This window comes from Ceratotherium simum, chromosome 7 (genome assembly GCF_057802395.1).
Source record: "Ceratotherium simum simum isolate JZ-2026a chromosome 7, ASM5780239v1, whole genome shotgun sequence".
NCBI classification, from domain to species: Eukaryota; Metazoa; Chordata; class Mammalia; order Perissodactyla; family Rhinocerotidae; genus Ceratotherium; species Ceratotherium simum.
This window is the reverse complement of record NC_141906.1, coordinates 65,467,084-65,480,983: the sequence shown is the minus strand read 5'-3', so window position 1 is coordinate 65,480,983 and position 13,900 is coordinate 65,467,084. Positions and strand designations below refer to the sequence as shown.

Below are 13,900 nucleotides of genomic sequence, written 5' to 3'. Positions count from 1 at the left end.
TTTTTATTTTCCTCACAAAATAGTTTGGGGAATTTTCAGCCTCTTTTCTATTTCTAAATAATTTATATAACATATGTAAAATAGAGTAAAACTTATGCCTTTGGGGGTACAGGTTGGAGATTTTTTTTTTATTATGAATTCACATTGTTTAATAATTACATTTTTAAATTTTAATAGACTTTTTTAAAAACAGTTTTAGATTTGCAGAAAAATTGAGAAGATAGTACAGAGTTCCCATATACCCTGCACTCTCCTATTATTAACATCTTATATTATTACAGTACATTTATACTATGATAAAAATGTAAATATGTGGTATATATTACTACGATAACATATATACTATGGTACATTGTTATAATTAATGAGCCAATATTGATACATTATCATTAACTAAAGATTATACTTTATTCAGATTTCTTTAGTTTTTACCTATTGTCCTTTTTCTGTTCCACGATCCCATGTTACATTTAGTTGTCTTGTCTTAGGCTGTAATAGTTTCTCAGACTTTCCTTGTTTTTGATGACTTAGTTTCGAGGAGTACTGATCAGGTGTTTTATATAGAATGTTCCTCAATTGAGATTTGTTTGGTATTTATCTCATGGTTAGATGGAAGTTATGGGTTTTGGAGAGGAAGACCACAGATTTAGAGTGTCAATTTCATCACATTAAATCAAGGGTACATATTATCAATAAGATTTATCCCTGTTGATGTTGACCTTGATCACCTGGCTGAGATTGTGCTTGTCAGGTTTCTCCATTATAGAAGTTATTCTTTTCCCCTCTTTCCTTGCTGTAGTCTTTAGAAGGAAGTCACTACACACAGAGTAATTGCTTTTTTTGAGTTTTTTATTTCTTCTCCCATCAATTTCATTGTCATATATTTTGCAAATATTTTCTCTGTGTCAAACTTTGCAAATGTATTGATATAAAGTTATGCTAGTATTCTCCCATGATTTCAAAAATCTTGGTATCAGCTTTGGCTTACCCTTTTTTATTCCCCAAATTAATTATTTGTATATTTTCTGTTTTTCTCTTGATCAAATTTACTGGAAAGTTGCTCACATTTTAGTTTTGTTCTAAGAATTAGCTTTTTATTCTGTTGATCATTTCTATAGTTTCTTTGTTTTATCTCCTATAGATACCGAGCAATGGGCTCACTCTGCTCACCATGATCTGAGCCAATTAATCACAACGAGTTAGAGATCAAGCAACGAAGTTTAATTAGATTAGCCGGCAAATCAGAAGACAGGTGACTGATGTCTCAAAGACACATCTTCAAAGATTACAGAATCTTGAGGCAGTTATATAGCGAAAATGGGCAGTGAGGAGGGGGTCCAGGGATGTTGGTCTCCAGGCATGATGGGCTCCAAGCATCACGTTGTTCCATTCTTCTCTCAGCTGTGATGGATACCTGTTAGGTGTGTTTCTCACCTGTGGTTAGCCGGTTCTTGGAAAGCAACTCATAGGACAAAGTTTTTAATTTATCAAGGTATTGGGGAGTACATATGTAAGTGGAGGCTGTATTTCAGGAGAGCATGTGAATTTTTTGGAGTACCTGCAGTGCAACGAGCAGTCACAAGGAGGAGGGGCTGGGGCCATTTAGTGTAACAAGATGGCCTCACTTATTCTCACTTACAATTTTCCCCCCTATCAGTAGTAACCCATAATCTTATGGTCAAGGGAGAGACAGGGCGTCATAATTCCTCTAGCCACTTCCTGCTGAATCAGGACTTTTAGGGGGACCATAGTGTGGAAAAGAGTTACTTTTCTTTTGACCCCAGTAAATAGAACTGTGAGAAGAAGGGTTAGATAGAAGCATATCTTAGCTCTCCATGGGGTTTTGCCACCCACTTTTCCCTCGATACAGGTTGGATACTTTCCTGTGATTTGGGGGCTGCCTTGATCTGGGGTGATGTATCCAGGGTTTCACACCTGCAAGTTTTACGGATGAGTGAGTGGTGAGAAGAATCTCAAAGGGGCCTGTCCATTTGGGTGACAACTGGTTTTTGGGTCCCTGGTGTTTCCAAGTTTTCAGCAAAACATGATCACCAGGTCAGAATGCATGGGGAGGGATGTCACACAGATATGCAGACCTATGAGAAACAAACTCATGGACACAAGTTAATATAGAGCTTAATAATTTAACATAATTAGTAATCATAACAGTTTTCAAAATGTCCAGAAATTCAGTCCCAGAGGAAGATGCCTGAAAGAGTTTCCCATATAGAATTTCAAAAGGACTCGATTTGAGTCCGCTTCGGGGAGCTACTCTAACCCGTAGCAGGGCAAGGGGCAGTGCCTCATCCCAAGTTAGTTGTGTTTCCTGACAGATTTCGGCAATGGTCTTCTTTAAGGTGTGATTCATTTTTTCCCATCTTTCCAGTTGACTGAGGTTTCCAAGCTGAGTGTAGTATCCATCAGATGTCTAAGCTTCTGGACGCTTGTTGGGTTATTTGGGAGACAAAAGCTGGCCTATTATCATTCTGTAACGTATTAGACAGACCAAACCTAGGGATGATTTTTTTAGCAACATGAAAGTGACTTCTGATGCTTTTTCAGTCCTAGTGGGAAAGGCTTCTAACCACCCGGTGAAGGTGTCCACAAACACTAAAAAAAAAAAAAAAAAAAACCCTGAAATTCTCAGCTGCCCAGGGCATCTGGGTAAAGCCTATTTGCCAGTCTTCAGTAGGCCAATTTCCTTTATGTTGGGTGTCCAGATGTGGGGGACCAGAAGCAGTCTTGGGGTTGTTCTTTGTACAGATTATGCAATTTTTGATCACCTGTTGTATAGTCTTTTGTAGGTGAGGCCCTATGATGTACTTCTGGACCCATTAGATTTTCCCTCTGGTGGCCAGCTAGCTGGGCAGGCTCATTAATAGCACCAAGCAGTTTTAAGATTTTAGGGCCATGTCTGTAATTTTCTTTTTTTTTTCCTGCTGTTAAGAGTCCCCTTTCCTTCCAGATTATCCCATGAGCATGAACTACAGCAAAGGCATAACAGGAATCTGTGTATATATTTATTCTCGTCCCTTGAGCTAGATGTAGAGCCTGAGTGAGGGCCATAATTTCTGTCTTTTGAGCCGGTGTCCCTGGGGGTAGGGCTTTAGGCTCTAAAGTCTCTTGTGAAGTTATGACTGCATATCCCATGTGTCTTTTACCTTGATCCATGAAGCTGCTGTCATCTGTAAAGAGTTCCAAGTCAGTTCTTCCAGCAGACTGTGCAACAAATCAAGTCGGCTAGAATACACTGTCTCAATAACTTGTAAGCAGTCATGTTCTAAAGCTTTTGATGTCTCCTTAGGGAGCAAGGTGGCTGGGTTTAGGGAGGACGATACTTGCATCTGTACATTTGGATTGTTCAAAAGGATGGCTTGGTATTTGCCCATCCTTCCTAAAGTGAGCCAGTATCCCCCTTTTTGTTCTAATAATGTAAGTACCTGATATGGCACATATATTGTGTTGGGTTAGCCCAGGGTGAATTTTTTAGCTTTCAGCAGGATGTCACAGGTAGCAGCCACTGCCCTGAGGCAGGGAGGGCAGGCTTTCACAGTCTGATCCAATTATTTGGAAAAATGCGCCATTGACCAGGGTGGTGCCCAGTTTTTAACAAGCTTATTCCCTGCCTTTCATGTACATATGGGCTGATGGGCTTGTCCAAGTCAGGAAGTCCCAAAGCTGGGGCTGAAATTAACTTTGCCTTGACCTGAAATTCCTTTGTCCATTCTAGTGGCTCCTGGTCTCAGCCTTTTAGAGCCTCATGGAGGGGTTTTACTATGAGACCATAGTTAGGAATCCAGATCCGACAGAAACCAGCCATGCCCAAGAATCCTCGTAGCTGTCGCTGGGTGGTGGCAGGGCTCAGGCATGCATAGCCCTTTTTTTGGTCTGGCAGCAGTTTCCTCTGGCTTTGTGACAAAGTAAATCCTGAGTATGTGACTTTTTGTTTGCAGGTCTGTGCTCTCTTGTGAGACCTTATACCCACATTCAGCCAAATGATTCAAAGTCTTTATTGTGCTGGCCAAACACTGCTCATAAGTGGGGCTCACTATCAGCAAGTCATCCACATACTGGTAACAGCAATCCTTCCTGCGATAGTAAGTGGCTCAAGTCTTTAGCTAGGGCCTCCCTGAATAGCGTAGGGGAGTTTTTGAAGCCCTGGGGGAGCACTATCCAACAATATTATTGAGTGGCCTGGGTATCTGGGTCATGTCATTCAAAGGCAAAAAGTTGTCGTGATTCTTTCACAAGCAGTATGCAGAAGAATGCATCCTTTAAGTCCAAAACTGAAAAACAGCCGTATTCACCTGGAGTGTTGGTTAGCAAGCTGTAAGGGCTGGGCACCACAGGGTGCGGGTCCTGAACCACCTCGTTTATGGCACAAAGGTACTGAACAAACTGATATTCAACTGAATTAGGTTTCTAGACTGGGAGAACAGGAGTATTATATGGCGACTGGCCAGGTCTGATTAATTTTGCCGTCAGGAATTTCTGCAGCACTGGCTGAATGCCCTTCTCAGCCTCCCGTTTTAGCAGATATTGTTTCAGGTTAGGCTTTATCTTTTGGGTTTTTAAGGATATATATATTGGCTGGACATTCTTTGCTTTCCCAGGCTTCCCATCTGTCCACACATCCAGTCTTACCTCCTCGAGGATCTCCGGCGGCAGCAGGTCTGGCGGTGGTGTTTGAACCCCCAGCAGGGCCATCTGGAACCGTAGGGATGATTGTTCCAGTGGCACTTGCTCCTCTAGCTGGTCTGGAGCAAAAGTCACTTGAGCATTCAGTTTACACAGAAGGTTTTGTCCCAGGAGGAGAACAGGGCATTCAGGCATATAACTTTTTCCCATTAAAAAGATCCAGGTAGGGAAAGGAGAGTATATCCAAATGAAGCCAGCTAGTTGCCCTTGTCCATTTATGCCTATGGGATATCGTCACAGTGGAAATTGCCCCGCTCCGGGAAGGGCCCCCTGACCAAATTGTGTCCCTTGCCGGGTTCGAGAAGGAGAGAGTCCCTCTCTTAGACCTGGCAATCCTTCAGGCATTTTCCCCTGGGTAAGCCGTGGGCCTGGGAAAAAGGGGAGGAGGAGGAGGAGCCCAGAGGACTCCTCGGTCCGTTGTCGCCCCTTCCCTCGTCTAGATATAGCAGCACAAAGGCTTAAACATAGGGAATTGTATTACTTTTTTTCCTTCTTCTTGCAGAATAATTCTAGCTGCAAGATCATGTCATAATTGAGCCACCTGTTTCAGGGCCACTTTTCTTCTGAGCCCAGTGTATACTGGGGCCAGGCTACATTACAGTAACAGATCATTCTTTTCTTTGTCATGGGCTTATAACTGAAATTAGCCCAACTGGCCAGCATGTACCCTAGTGGGCTGTTTTTTTGGAATGGACGGAGTGGTGCCCATGGCAATAAAGTTTGTGTCTGACAATTAATGGACCAAGAAAAGGGTGCAGAGCTTGACTCCAGGTGTCCAGATAACTATAGGACTTATCCAAATCCCACTCCACCAGAGCATACAGTTTTCACATCAGTGCTAAACAAGCCAAAGAGGTAAGAGGTAAGATCTAATTTCTCAACACCGGTGTAGGAAGTCAGGTGCCTGGCAGAAAGTTCCTATTTTGCAGGAAGTCCAAGTCCAGCTTACTTTAAGCCCAAATTTAACTTCCACACAGTGACGGCAAAGAAGGTGCTGGACAAGACAGACTAAGAGGGGGAAAAGATGCTCGGGCTGTGTTCTCACAGCTTCCGCCTAAGGGTTAACATCCAAACAGCAGTGACTACATTGAGGTGTACAATTCCGGCTTGACGACAGAAAAGATCGCAAACTTCATGTTCCCACAGATGATGTCACCAGCACTGGAAGTGTGCTGTGTGATTCTGAAACAGAGAAAAATGCACACAGACTAGTGAAACAACACACACACTCAACAGGAGAACAGACCATACAGGCATGTGCACCACAGAAAAACCAGAGACTAGTCTTCCAGATAATATACGAGGCAGTCTGTACTTTCCTTTATCCTTAAACAACGGCGCCTAAACCACATGGACCTTGGCCTGCCCAAGGCCCCCAGACAAGGAAAAATGAATATAGTATCTGGGAGGTGCACTCCGGACGACTCACCTAGCTGCAGATGTAAGCTCATCAGCTTATGATCCAGTCCTTCGTTTCCTGATCACTGAAGTGTTCGAGGCAGTTGGCAAGCAAGGAAGCCAAAAAGGGAATTCCTTGGGCGGAAAAAAAAGCCGCCCAGCAGCTGTAGGGAAAAATCCCAAAACAGCTTCCTGCAAGTCGGCTAGCCACGGGCAGAGGCTGGTCCCATCTGGGTCGCCAGATTTTGATACTGAGCAATGGGCTCGCTCTGCTCACCATGATCTGAGCCAATTAATCACAATGAGTTAGAGATGGAGAAATGAAGTTTAATTAGATTAGCCAGCAAATCAGAAGACAGGTGACTGATGTCTCAAAGACACATCTTCAAAGATTACAGAATCTTGAGGCAGTTATACAGGGAAAATGGGCAGTGAGGAGGGGTTCAGGGATGTTGGTCTCCAGGCGTGATGGGCTCCAGGCATCACATTGTTCCATTCTTCTGTCAGCTTTGATGGATACCATGTAGGTGTGTTTCCCACCTGTGGCCAGCCTGTTCCTGGAGAGAAACTCATAGAACAAAGTTTTTAATTTATCAAGCTATTGGGGAGCACAGATGTAAGTGGAGGCCGTAAATCAGGAGAGCATGTGAATTTTTTGGAGTACCTGCAGTGCAACGAGCAGTCACACGGAGGAGGGGATGGGGCCATTTAGTGTAACAAGATGGCCTCACTTCTGCTCACTTACACTATTAGTATCTGCTCTTATATTTATGATGTCATTACTTCTGCTTTCTTCAGATTTACTATGCTGTTCTTTTTCTATTCTTGACTTGGGCATCTAGCTCGTTTAGTCTTAATTCTCATTGCTATGTGATAGCTGCATTTACAGTTATATGTTTCCCTCTCAGTGTAACTTGCTGGCATTCTACAACATTTGATATAAAGTACTTTCATTGTTATTCACTGTCAAATATTTTGCAATTTCATTGTGATTTCCATTTAAATGATGAATTTAAAAGTTGTTGAGATTTCCCTTGTGACCCAGTATGTGGTCTATCTTTGATTTTCACATGTACCTGAAAATAATGCATTGTCTCTTTGTTTCCTTGGTTTTTACCCCACTTTTGGGGATTCTTATTAAATGTAGAATTGACATTTTTATTTCTTTGCTTCATATCTTTCAACTTGTCTTTCATATTCTTTGAATTCTATACTCCTTCTTGATGATTTCTGGGAGAGTTCCTCAACCTGATCTTCCAGCTCACTAATATGATTTTTGTGTACATTCTACTCTTGCACCAGACTATTGTTTATTTCAGTGATTATATATTTTAGACTAAGAATCTTCAACTAGTTTTTTATGACTCTTTGTTTCTGCTTTACAGTCAGACAACTGATATCTCTACTTTATCTCTCTCTATTGATATTTATTATGCTTAACTCTATAGGGGAGGAAGAACTATTCCTCTACCCTCTAGGTTCTTCTGGCTGGTCTAAGAATTAAATTGACATGAAACAGGATAACAGGATAAAGTCGGACAAATTTAATAACATGTATATATGAGAGAAATCCAGGAAAACTGAGTAACTCACCAAAATGGCCAAAGCCACCACCTTAAATATTATCTTCAGCTAAAGACAAAGGAGGATGTTGGGGGTAGTGGTTTTGGACTTCAAAGGGGAGAAAGGCAATGCACATTGAGAAGGAAAGGCAAATGTTTGGTAAACAAATGTTTGCCATGCCTTGCAAAGACAATGGGACATGGAGAAGACTTTGATCAAATGGGTCTTGCTAAGTTCCTCTCTGTCTACCACACCTAGTTCATATTATAATATAGTTATCTATGGTATTAGCTCCTTCCTGAAACAGGCCTTCTATCTTAAATTCTTTTAGGCAGTTAGGGAAGAAGGTCAAAGTTTCTTCCTGAGTCTTTTGCTCTTAAAAATAATCAAGCCAAAGAGACACATTTTGGGGTAGCAAATCCTGCTCCCCTACAATTCTAATTCTTGCTCTATGTGGTCAATTAATTTTTTCCTTTTTTATATAGTGGTTGTTCTCTTCAGATGTCTCATTTTTTGTTTCCTGTAAGGTCACATTTCCCTAGGATTATCTGTTACTACCAATGGTAATATCTCCCTAGGAGAATAGGCAAAATTCCAAGCTTTAGCTTGTGCCCTTGGTGGTGAGTTTACAGAGATTCTTAGAAGGGTTCTTTAGTGCTAAGAGCCCATTTTGATCTGTTCTCAACAATTTCCCATTCTCTCACTCACACACATAATGTGACATTGACCTCAAGTGAGTTTTCTGTACCTCCACCCAACACAGCTTTTCCCAAGAGGTATTGTCCTCTTGGGATCTAATCATCTAAACCAGAGTTTCTCAACCAAAGATGGTATTTGGAAATATGTGAGTGAAATTTGGGGGTTGCTGTAATAATGCTGGGTTACAACAGACATTTAGGGCAAGAAGCTGGGGATACTAAACACGCTATAATGCATGAAAAAATCCCACACAATGAGGTGCTGTCCCAAATAAAAGTGACAATACGGCCCCCATGGGTAGTGATGGCGGGGGAGTTAAAGTTTAGGACTAGCTCATTCATTTGCACATACAGATATCACCTCTCTACCCTCAGGGTTCTCTGGTTGTGCCTGATAACACTACATTGCCTCCAGTGGCTGCTGGAAGATGATGCTGTTTCTCTGCCCTGCAGTAGGATGGTGGCGATCAATGTTCTAACCAGGGCATTGTAAGGAAATTAAAAGGACTCAGAATGTTCCCCTCAATATTTTCCCTGTCCGTGGCTTCCAGCGTCTTCTGTCCTGGGCTGGCTTCCTTCTCCTAAACACTCACCTCCATCAGGCACATCAGAACTCAATCATCTTGGACTTCCCAGGGATTTCTCACAGTTTTTATTAATAACCGAAATACACCACCTCCGTCTCACTTCTGCGGCATCTATAGGATTGGATCAAATGAGGGAACCAGCATCCTCTGTTAGTATCCCACCTGGCTACCTCAATAGGAACGCTGATTGTTAACAGCATCTGGGGAGGAAAAAAAAGGTACGTGGATAGCTAATTTTGAAAAAATTAGAGAAACAAAAGTAGATTTACTCCAGCAGATATAAGATATACAAAGCCATGTTTTAAAAAGGCAAAACAGAACACGGTATGACATTTATAGATGAAAAACAGACCAGACAGGGTGAAGAACCCAGAAATATGACACAGACGGCAATGCAAAATGATAAAAGTGGCAGCACCAATCTGTGTGAACATGATAGACTATTTGGTAAATTATTCGGTAGAGAATATGGGAAAAATAAATGATTTGATGGAGAAATATATTATTTTTTCTATTTGAGAAAGTTTTTAAACTTTTTATTTTGAAATAATTTTATAATTACAGAAAACTTTCAAAAATAGTACGGAGAGTTCTCATATACCCTTCAGCCAGCTTCACTTAATGGTAACATCTTGTATAACCATTGTAGAAAGTTCAGAATCAAATGTACCAAATTAACATTGGTACATTAGTGGCTATTAACTAAACTACAGACTTTATTTGAATTTCACCAGTTTTTCCACTAATGTCCTTTTTCTGTTCCAGAACCCAAGCCAGGATCCCATGTCACATTTAGTCATCATGTCTCCTTAGTCTCTTCCAATATCTGAAAGTTGCTTGAAAGTCTTGCATTGTTTTTAATGATTATAACACTTTTGAGGAGTATTAGTTATCGTGTAGAATGTCCCTCAAGTTTGTTCTATACAATATTTTCTCATTATTAGACTGAGGTCATGCATTTTTGACAAGAATGCCACAGAAGTAGCGTGCCCTTCTCAGTACAACATTCATGAAAAAAGATGTATCCTATTACTGGTGATATTAAACTTGATCACTTGGATAAGCTGGTGTCTGTTGATTTTCTCCACTGTAAAGTACTATTTCTCACTTTGAAATTAATGAATGTACTGGCGGAAAGATATTCTTGTTTCTCCCCAAATTTTCACCCACTGATTTTAGGATTCATCAGCAGATCTTGACTGCAGAAATTTTTACTGCAGTGTTCTAATGCAGAGAAATGACACCTTAACAATGTATCTATTTATATAATGAAATGCAATACTTTTCACTCTGAAATGTCTGTATTTAAGTTGCTCCACTTCATTCATGTTTTCCACAAGAAAAAAAAAAGGGCATACACTTGCTTTACAATCATATAATGAAAAGGGTCTTGGTAGGAGAGAAGTTCCTGTCAACCCCGCAGGGCAAGACTGCTTGCAAATTTTTTAAATAAATTCTTCCTCTTTCTACCTGGGAGACAAAGTCTTAGCCAGGCAAACCTGTTACTCAGAGTCTGGTCAAAAATTGACTAGGTGGCCAGATGCCCACAGTCTTCTGTTCAGGTTGTGCAAATCCATTAAAGTTGCTCAGGAAACCAACCACATCACTCTTTGAACAAACTTGTTCATTTCCCTAGCCAGGAAAATCCCTAGACGTGTGCTCCTGGTATCGCTAAAGTGTCAAAATCAGGTGCGTTTGAACAAGATGATCACGGTTTTCCTGTGTTTTATTTTTCACCTTCATGGAAAACATCTTCAAAAAAACATTTTCAGTTTCATGCTGCCAGAGAATAAAAATATAATGACTTGTGTTTGCAATATATGTAGCTGGTTTCATGCAATTTTGACAGTTTCTCATATTTTAGAATCCTGTCTGAGAATTTGGGGAGTGAGATAAAATTCTTCCTTCCAGACCCCCAACATGTTCCAATGCCACAAAGAGATGGTAAGTGTCGCCGAGGAGCTAACTGGAAGGGCTTTTAGGACATGATGCAGCCCTAGTGATGGGTTTGAAACCACCTCAGCAGTAGACATAGGTTTTGTGTGCTCCACCATTTAGTGACTCAAGCACTTTCTGTCTCTGCTTCTCCTACTGCTGTTAACATCTAACTAATCTCTACTCTCTGTCTCTCTGCTTCACGGCTTCTGCTGCCTCATGTCTCCCACTCTCTCATGACTGCTTAGAGTGGTTGAAAATCCAGCTCTGGAGATCAGGCTTCAAGGCCTGCCTCTTCCATGTGCTAATTATATGACCTTAGCTAACGTTTAAATGTCTTGTGCCTCATTTTCCTCATCTGAAAATGTGAACTACCTCATAGTGTAGTTCTGAAGGTTAAGTGGGTTCGGGCATAAAAAGCACTGGAAGAGCACCTGACATGCAATAAGTCCTCAATAAGTGTTAGCTATTGTTATTTGATCTGTGGGCGTCCACATCTACCCCCACCAACTGCTTTCTTCTCCACATATACGCATCTCTTTTAAACTCCAGCAAAGAGGAGATCTGTTTGGTAGGCAGTCACCATTGAAAGGGAGCACCTCTAACTGGCAGGGTTCTTGTGCCGGGTTCCCACCACCGTATAGTTTGTTGTCTTGGAAGCAGGTGCCTATCTCTGTCACAGGGTGGCAGGGTAACGATGACTTAGACATAAGGAAGCAGCTTTACACGACCTTTTCGCCACCTTTTTCAAAGAGGGCTGTGGGCATGGTAGTCACTCTGAACTTCATGCACTTTCCCATAGTATAACTGAAAATGGCACAGAGTCCATGACCCTCTGTTACTACTAAATCTGGGGCCACGGTGAGCTATCTCTCCATGTACCTGCCCCACCATTGGCCCTTCTTCCTCCATTAACATGGTTGAGCCGCAACAGCCTGTGCCCTTTATCATTATCTAGTGATGTAAAGAGTCCTATGCCAAGTTCTCACTGCTAGAATCTTGACTCATCCTTGCTATTGCATCTTCTCTCATCCTTCCAGGGATAGGGACCCTCTCCTTGTACTCAGATGCCATGGATATGAGACGTCCTACCATTCAGTGTAGCCTCCTTGATAATGGGATGCATCTTGCTTGAATCCTGGAGCCATGGCAGCCATTTCCCTACCTTGACGCTCAGTCCTTGCTGAGTGTTCCCTGGACTTCTGCTCTTTGCTTAGCTGATGCTGACAGTCTGCCGATTTTGCTCGGGCTCTTTGAGACCCTGGCCAGCACTACTCTTACCGTCCTCATAACCCAAAGAACTGATGATCTTCAGGACTATGTTTTACTGGGTAAACTCATGGCTCCATGTTCCTACCCCTGACTGGACTCTCATGTTTAGTTCCTTCATTTAGATCCACAAATGTAGGGGAAAGGAAACTACTCACTCAAAGATGATGATGAAACCGGATGCTAAGGAGGACCATATATCTTGCTTACACCAGGCTTTTGAGTGATTTCAAGGAAAACACGGTTAAAAAAAAAAAAGGCCTTTTCTTTTAAGCATGATGGACAATAAACACATGAACCACAGCTCTACCTGAACTTGGTTATACCATATGTGTTGGAGTCATGCTGAGTAGTGGAAAGTGCTGTGAATCAGAGTTCAAAGTGACACAAGTCCTGGTCTCAGTTCTGTGTCGAAGCTCACTAGATGACTTGGACAAATCATTTAAACTCTCTTCTGTGCTCTCAGGTCTTTAAATCAAGCATATCTCTCATGCCTACCTCATAAAAGATGTCAGGTTAACATTAACTATTGATATCTATAGGACTAAAGCAAATTAAGATCCGTAATCTATGTGTCTCACAGTAGGCTGTGAACGTGGGTGGTTGCTGGCATTGATCTCCAAGGGAACAGTCAAACCAGACCTACTGCAAATATTCATCTCTTATTAGAAGCTCCCTAGGGCAGAACTGAGCAACCCTGGACCCAGTCATATAAGGTTTAACCAGTTTTTCCAACAGTCATCATGGAAAGATACAAAGAAGTATTGTTAACATCAGTTCGGTAGCGCATGATCAAGGATGTGGGAAGGATTATCGAAATCTTAAAGATCCTTGTGAAACAAGTCTTGATTCTTGCTTATATATATAACTGGAAGGACTGATGGACATGTTTAAATGTTTAAACATGAGTTAAATATGTTTAACTTCCTGTGTGGGACAGCACAAATGAAACCGTGGAGGGACCCACAGTGTAATCAGCCACTGCTTCCTATGGGCACTGGTGCATTTGTCCAGGGTACCTGCTCTTTCTGGCACCATTTCTACCAGGTCACGAATACAAGCCACAGATGGATTCAAACTCGTAACCGTAAGCTATCACTGTTGGTCTGAGTTAATCAGTATCATTGTCTTGCCTACAGTGTATTTGAGGTTCCTTTGGTTCAATTCAGAAAATTTTATTGAGTACCTACTATGCATAAGATAATACGCACTTGAATCCTGGCCACTGGATCTCCGTGACAAGGCTCTGACGAAAACTAGGCAGTTCAGCTTTCCACGGACAACTATCTCCTCTCAACCATTCAAACTTTCAGCTTCATTCATTCTTTTTCTTGTCAGATATTTATTGTACAGTTACTAGACTTAGATTAATTAAGCCTCACGACATTAAAATTATCTAATCTACTATATTGAGAATTGCATTTCCCCTCCCCACCTCTGCATGAATGAAAAACTGTAGTTTGTAATCCAGGCGCCTCCTTAAGGTGGAGGTGGCCTGCCTCACACTCACATTCTCTGAAACAAGCAGAAGGTTGTGGATCTAAGCTAAAAGCATGCAAATCACTGCAACTGCCTGTGATTTGTTTTGGCACAGAGGAGAGGTACTCCGATAGTACACTGCTGGCTTCAGAACAAAGCCTCAACACCCAGCTTACCGTAGTTCCTATGTATAGGATTTAAGAAAGTCAAAGTCTAAACTAAAGGTATGAAAATATTTGCAAATTTGGGCAGGTGGGGGGAAGGGGTAACATT

At 41.6% G+C, this 13,900-nt stretch overlaps 1 long non-coding RNA gene across 3 annotated transcripts in view; it reads right to left on the bottom strand.

Moving 5' to 3' along the window:
• Nucleotides 1–320: 320 nt before the first annotated feature.
• Nucleotides 321–13,900, bottom strand: part of LOC147916690 (uncharacterized) — a 37,070-nt gene continuing 23,490 nt past the window's right edge. For all 3 annotated transcript variants that reach the window (XR_015552727.1, XR_015552726.1, XR_015552728.1), the window contains 2 exons: nt 6,128–9,144; nt 321–5,880 (listed from right to left, as the gene is read on the bottom strand). This is a non-coding gene — a long non-coding RNA (uncharacterized LOC147916690). The remainder of the gene's footprint in view (nt 5,881–6,127; nt 9,145–13,900) is intronic.